The sequence below is a fragment of the Carcharhinus amblyrhynchos genome, chromosome 10, assembly GCF_965287045.1.
Source record: "Carcharhinus amblyrhynchos chromosome 10, sCarAmb.v2.hapA, whole genome shotgun sequence".
In the NCBI taxonomy this organism is placed as follows: Eukaryota; Metazoa; Chordata; class Chondrichthyes; order Carcharhiniformes; family Carcharhinidae; genus Carcharhinus; species Carcharhinus amblyrhynchos.
Window position 1 is genome coordinate 56,051,625 of NC_137333.1, and position 6,995 is coordinate 56,058,619.

The window sequence follows — 6,995 nt, forward strand, 5'->3', positions numbered from 1 at the left end:
GGGGGCAATTATCCCATCCCATTGTGCTAATTTTCTAGCGCAACAGGGTGGGAGAATCTTGAGGCTGGGCATGTGTGGGATCCGTGCATGGGTTCCTGCCGCATCCACGTTTTCCAGCGCCAGATTTCCAGTGTCGTCAGATCTGCACTGGATTTTCTTTTTATTCCAATTCAATCCAATCAAATCCAATTTAGAGTCTCAACAAGTTGAGACATTCCCGATCCAAGCTGACAAGACAGGGCTCTCACCTCCTGTCTTGGGCTTGATCTACATGATCCAAGCTGATTGGAGTAAGCATAGCTCCTCCTCCAAGGCTTGATCTCATTTGCATCTTTGCCAAAAGTCCGTGATGCCGCTTTAAAAAATTACTTCAAATGAAGCTGAAATGTCACTTAATGACTTCAATCAAGCACAGCATGTTGATACTACACTTGATCTTAGCCAAAAGGCCGAGAAGATCTGTGCTGGAAACCATCAGGAAGACAGGTAAGTCATTTGAATCTTTATTTAAATGTACTTTCAATGTAATTAGCGGGTCTGGGACTGAATTTCCTGGACCCATTAGCATCTCCCACCCTGCCAAAGTGTTTCACTCCAGCAGGGTTTACAGTAGCTCCCCACTTTTGGGGAACTAGCAGCCTGTCCCTGCTGAAGTGAAGGTAGAGGATTGAGCGCTGGTGGGAGGGAGAAGGGGGGGGTGCGGTGGTATCTCTTGAGCGTGAGCAGCCTGGCAGTGCCAGCCTGTGCCTGTTGGCAGTGCCCATGGGGTTAAGTGTCCACACCCAGGGGCCCTCTTGGCTCTGGGGTCCAGCGGTTGGGGCCTGATGGGGCAGGGCCTAGAGGCAATCGATGGGTGGCCTGGCTGCCACTCTGCTTTGGGATCAACGTGTAAGTTAGGGAGATTAGCAGGGTGAATATGTGAGGTTGCAGAGGTGGGTTGGAATAAGATGTTCAATTTGAGTGTTGGTGGAGCCTTGATGAGCTGTAAAGGCCTCCTCCTACGCTATAGGCATTCTATGATTATAAATTATAGTAACACTGCTTTAAGTTATGCATTATTTTACAGTTTGTATTAATTGTATGCAAAAGATTCTGTAAAATACTACATTTATTTTTTAAATCTTGCTCAGTCAGTTAAACTGGCTTGGACAATACTCAATTTGAGTTTTGTTATATCGGAACTTAGTACTGTGTTGAAACACACTACTGCTATTAATCCATGATTAAGAAGTTAAGGGTTCTTAAAAACAATAATGTGATAAGGCAGCATCAACATGTTTTTTGAAAATGAACTCATGTTTATTAGTTTATGAATTTATTACTAGGGGGCACAGCCTCAAGATAAAGGGGGGGCGGTTTAGAACAGAGTTGAGGAGGAACTTCTTCACTCAAAGGGTGGTGAATCTCTGGAATTCTCTGCCCGTTGAAGTGGTGGAGGCTGCCTCGCTAAATGTTTTTAAGACGCGGGTTGATGGGTTTTTGATAAGCGAGGGGATTAAGTGTTATGGGGAGAGGGCAGGAATGTGGAACTGAGACATGACAGATCAGCCATGATCTTAATGAATGGCGGGGCAGGATCGAAGAGCTAGATGGCCTACTCCTGCTCCTATTTCTTATGTTCTTATGTTCTTATATTTCGAGAAGGAACAGGCAAGGTGGATAAAGGGGAAACTGTAGAGCTGGTGGACTTGGATTTCAAAAGGCATGTGACAAGTTGACGCAAGATACTTCACAAGAAATGAGCATCTGATGTAGGAGGGAACTTATGATCATGGATAACTGGTTACCTAACAGAAAGGAGACAGTAAAAATAGGTAGGATTCTTTCGGAGCAGCAAGCTCTAAGTTGTGGAATATCACAGAGATCAGTGTTAGGTCCTCAACCATTTACAATCAATATCAATGACTAGAATGAAGGGGCTGAGCATATGGTAGTTAAATTTGTTAATAACACCAAGATAGGTAGGAAAGTAACAAAGCAGAAAATGCTGGAGAAGCTCAGCTGGTCTGACAGCTTCTGTGGAGAGCCAATGTTTCGAGTCAGGATGATCCTTTTTGTTTTGTTATAGATTGCAGCATCTGCAGTATTTTGCTTCTAATTTAGGTGGGAAAGTAAGTGGTCAATTAGAGGTAGAGAGTCTGCAAATGGAAGTAGACAGGTTAGGTGAATGGGCAAAAAAAAATAAGATGGAGTATGAAGTGGAAAAATGTGAACTTTCTCACTTTGCTAGGAAGAGTAGAAAAACAGTGTATTATTTAAATGGAGAAAAATTTGCAGAACTTCTTAGTAGAGAGGGATCTGATTGTCCTAGTACATGACTCTCAAAGAATTAGTATGCATGTACGGTAGTTAATTAGGAAGGCAAATGGAATGTTGCTATTTATTGAATGTATATGGGGACAGCAAAAGATGGGAATGAGGCTGGCAGCATTGTTAGGTATGTGAGGATAAGGTAGAGTCTCTGGATGTTAGTCATGAGTTCTGAATGCTGAAGAGTGCTGCTGGATGAGTAATGGTGGTGTGGTGTATTGAACAGTGTGTGTGTTCTTGATGGTGCAGTGGGTTAAATATGTCAGTCACAGGCCAACTGTGTGAGGTTAATTGTATATTTTGTAGGACTGCTATCAGGTCCTTGTGTCCAGACACTGGGAATTGTTCTCCTTACTCACCTGCTCCCAATCCCTTCTGAGCGTGAGCCTCCAAGCTGCCTGGAAACCTGGTGTCTCTCTTGCTATTCACTTTCAGTTGAAGGTCTCCAGAGCTATATCTTTGACTCCAAATCTCCCTCTCTATCCTGTTCTATTTTCCATCCCTACAATTGAATAAATAACAGTCAGCATCACCATTGTGTGATTCAGTGTAGTCTCCCTTTTGGAGGAATAAACTTCTCTGAAGAACAGAAGATTGGTTTTACCACATTTTAACAGTAGAATATGAGCTTTGCTGGCTCGGCCAACATTTATTACTCAACCCTAATTGCACTTGTTCAGTCCCCTGCCGAACATATAGACAGACAGCAGCAGAGAAACTGCTCAACCCGAGGCTACAACCATGGAAATGAGGTGCCACCCACTTCCACTGGAATCAGTGTGGGCAGGTCATAAATCAAAACCTCACACCTGATTATCAGTGCCATCCAACTTTTGGTCCTTGTTCTCCATATCAATTCACTGACTGATCTGGACATATTTGGGGAGGTAATTAATTGATCTAGGTTCGAGAGTGTGATAACTGAAATCTATTCAAAGTAAATTCCTCTCTGGTCCCCTCACCATATCATCATGCATTTGCAGGAAGACATTCAAAACTTCGAAACTGTAAAGTATTGATCACATAGGAATGATTTTAAATTGACTAGACCCATTTCTATCTGATGTTCTGTACTGCCACTTGTAAATCTCTTCAACTCCAGACTCACCCAATTCAGACAACAGGAGCTTTGGTCCCCTGAGCTTTGGAAATGTGCTGCTACAACTTGAACTGCTGTGGTTTTGCCTCTCAAGTCATTTGCTGTCCTGTTTGACTGCTACATTGATGTTGACCTATTAGACCTTTTCTCTAATATTTCAACATCTGTTGTATACTATAAAAGCTATCAGCTTCCGTGAGATTTTTTGGAATTTGTTTTGTTTATAACCATTAAATCTTCTTGACTAAAGACATTTCTGGTTGTCCTGCAATGGATTTTTATCTGAAAAAATTGTATCTGCTGCATAAAATATGTGCTGCTAAAGCCTGAACCATGTGCTCCCACAGAATGTGAACAAAACCTTGATTAAAAAGTGGATACCTATAAACACAATGCATGCAGAAACATGTCAAAAATGGATTTTAATTGTGTATTATCAAGTATTATAATTATTTAGGCTATATTAATAAGCCATAATAATAAAATATCATGAAGCCAAAATACATTGGATAGAATATTACACCTAAAGATTGGGTGCATGCTATCCTGGAGGCTCATGTCATCGCACAAGAAGGCATTGGGCGTGCATCCCCACGCTATCGCCCACTTAGTAGCATTTTGGTCAGTGGGCATACACGAGAGTTGGAAACATGACAACCAATAATGAAGAAGCCAATTTAAATGATTTAAACACCAATTGACTAATACTTCATGTTGCCCTTCTGCCATTAGGGTTGGCAGCAGGTGGGCTGAATGGCAGAGCGGCCTTTACATTTAGGCTGCAACCTCGATCGAGGGCAGGATGAAAGGTCGGGGTTCAAATAAAATTGACAGATATGTTTGGGGATTGTAGTTTGTGTATGATTGTGCTGCCTAGATACTGGTGGCATGTTTTTTCCGTTGATATTAATTTTAAACAGGTCAGCAGCTCTCTGAGACAGCTCCACAGTGACCCTCCCTCTGAGGGAGCACATTGGGAGTACCAACCCACACCGCCCTTTTTCTCTGCACATGCTCTCTTCCTACTCTCCCTGACAGCACACTGCCTTTCACAGCATGTGTTTCATGATGGCTGCTCAGCCAGTTTGAAATCACGCTCCTGGGTTAATTGCGCTGCTTTGGGGCCTATTTAATGTGTGCGTGCTCAATGGGTGAAATGATATTCAGGCCATAAGGGCATCCATACATTGACAATTACATTTTGAATGTCCCCACTACTAACCCACCAGGATCAGCACAAAAATATCCTGCAACAGCCTTTGGCAATGTGATGACGTAACTGAGACCTATTCTTCCTAACCCATATCACAGGCCGATGCGAGTTGTTCCAGTTCTGACCTTTCCCATGTGTTTGCTAACTGGTTTGAAAATGATTCCTTATGCCATCATTTCAGTTGTGAATAAGTACATTTACATTTAAGGTCAAACATGGATCATTGAGCAATGCCGCTCATCACATTGTGCCAAATAGGTACTGTTCCTCTCTGCCTCTTGTCACTCAGCCAATATTCGAAACAGACCCATAATTTTCCTTCAAATTCATGAACTAATCTTTCACTGAGAATTCCTCGAGGGACTTTATGGAATCCCTCAATAAACTCTATGCGAATAACATTTATAGAAATTTCCTCTGTCCATTGCTTTTGTCACTACTCTGCCACTACTTTGTCACTAAAATTGATCAGTTTTGCTGGGTGTCACCTGTTCTTTCCAAATCCACACTAAATCTCATCAGCTGAAATTTTCAATAAGTCCATTCTTGGCTGTAGATTCCAGTGTCACAGACAGTATTTATTTGTTCTGCTGCCTGTGATCAATATGTTTTGTTCAGAAAGAGGTGTATATTTTCTTACCCTTGGAGTGGATATCCAATTAAATTATTCAGTAGCAAACTTTGATGAGTTTAAAAGAAAGAACATGATATAGTTTCGCCTTGAAGGCCACAGAAGATGTGTTTATAACATAGACAAACAGATTGATTATCAAATGTAAATCATTCTAATACATCTCTGGCAAGCAGCAAGAGTGGGAAAGTTGCCCTGTCAGACATCTGCAGAGGTAATGGAAAACCACTGCAGCGCCTTGCCAAGCATTACCATGGATCAATGTCCTGTCGGGGCATAGTATCTGAAGAAAAAGAGAGACAGAGAGAGAGAGAAATTTATTCTCATACATTTACCCCAAATTAAACTCAACGTCACACACACTCAGTCTCACTCCTGCACTCAGACACACCAAGACTGGATAAAAATAAAGGTCATGCACTTCTATAGGTTCCAATTGTCTCAGTCTCTGATGATCTTTGGAGTCCCATGTGGCAGGCCTGTGGTCTTTTAAATGGATTTGATGATTTGAAATTTGAGTCACAGTCTTGTAAGGTGAAAGTTTCACAGCAGATTGCGAGATTTCTTTCAGCGGCACTTCCACATGGTTGGTTTATAGGTGAACATTAAATTGGAACAGATACATACTCCAGCTGTCTGATGCTCTGCAGCTTGTGTCTGAGTCTGGTTCACAGAATGGCTGAATTGATGCTTCTAATGACTTTGGTAGAACAGCCTATGCACAGCTCCAAACTGATCTTTTAAACAAACCATGAAAACCTATCTGTCTCCATGTAGTTTTTCATAAAGTTTAAATTATTAGTCACAAGTAGGCTTACATTAACACTGTAATGAAGTTACTGTGAAAATCCCCTCATCACCACACTCCAGCACCTGTTCGGGTACACTGAGGGAGAATTTAGCATGGCCAATGCACCTAATCAGCACATCTTTTGGACTGTGGGAGGAAACCAGAGCACTCGGAGGAAACCCACGCAGACACAGGGTGTACGTGCAAACTCCACACAGACAGTGACCCAAGCCGGGAATCAAATCCAGATCCCTGGTGCTGTGAGGCAGCAGTGCTAACCACTCATGCTTCTGTGCCACCCATTAAGTTTAAAGCATTTCTAAATAATGTGTGGTGTTCGTGTTGATTCCGCAACCTGTGCTGTTAGTTAACATCTCTGAGGATTTGTAACAATCAGCTTCTTTATTTTAGACTAACCAATTCAAATTAGATACTTCTTCGACTGCTTTGGGGGACGGCATTGTGTCACATCAGCTGGAATGTTCTCTGGCTCCCTCTTAAAATGCAGGATGGCTCTAAACCGCAAAAGAGTTCAGGTGACCTTTGGGTGCCCACACTTTCATGTCCATTTTACCAAATGTGAAGTTAGTTTGAAATTCAGAATATGGTAGTAGGTAGTGGGCATGGTGCCAGTAATGTTCCAACAACAGATTTGGGGTAACTAGCTTAGAATTTCCTGGTTTCCTCTGGCACCATTTTTTTAAAAAGCAGTGTGATATGCACAATTTTCTAATCTAAAGGAATAGTTCCTAAATTGAGAGGACTTCAAAACATCATAATCAGGGCCTCTTTAATCCTCTGACCTATTTCTTTTAAAACTTTGGGATGGCAACTCTCTGCTCCTGGGGCCTCATAATACTTCAGAGCCATTATTTATTCAAGACGAATAATTTGCTTATGTTAATTTAGGTGTCTCTGCAATGTTGATTCAATATTAGCCTCCTTCCTCTAT

General features: G+C 41.8%; 1 non-coding gene across 1 annotated transcript; it reads right to left on the minus strand.

The window, feature by feature from the left end:
* Positions 1-262: 262 nt before the first annotated feature.
* Positions 263-461, minus strand: LOC145349610 (U2 spliceosomal RNA). Its single transcript, XR_013888121.1, has one exon. It is a non-coding gene; the product is annotated as a U2 spliceosomal RNA (small nuclear RNA).
* Between the last annotated feature and the right edge of the window lie 6,534 nt (positions 462-6,995).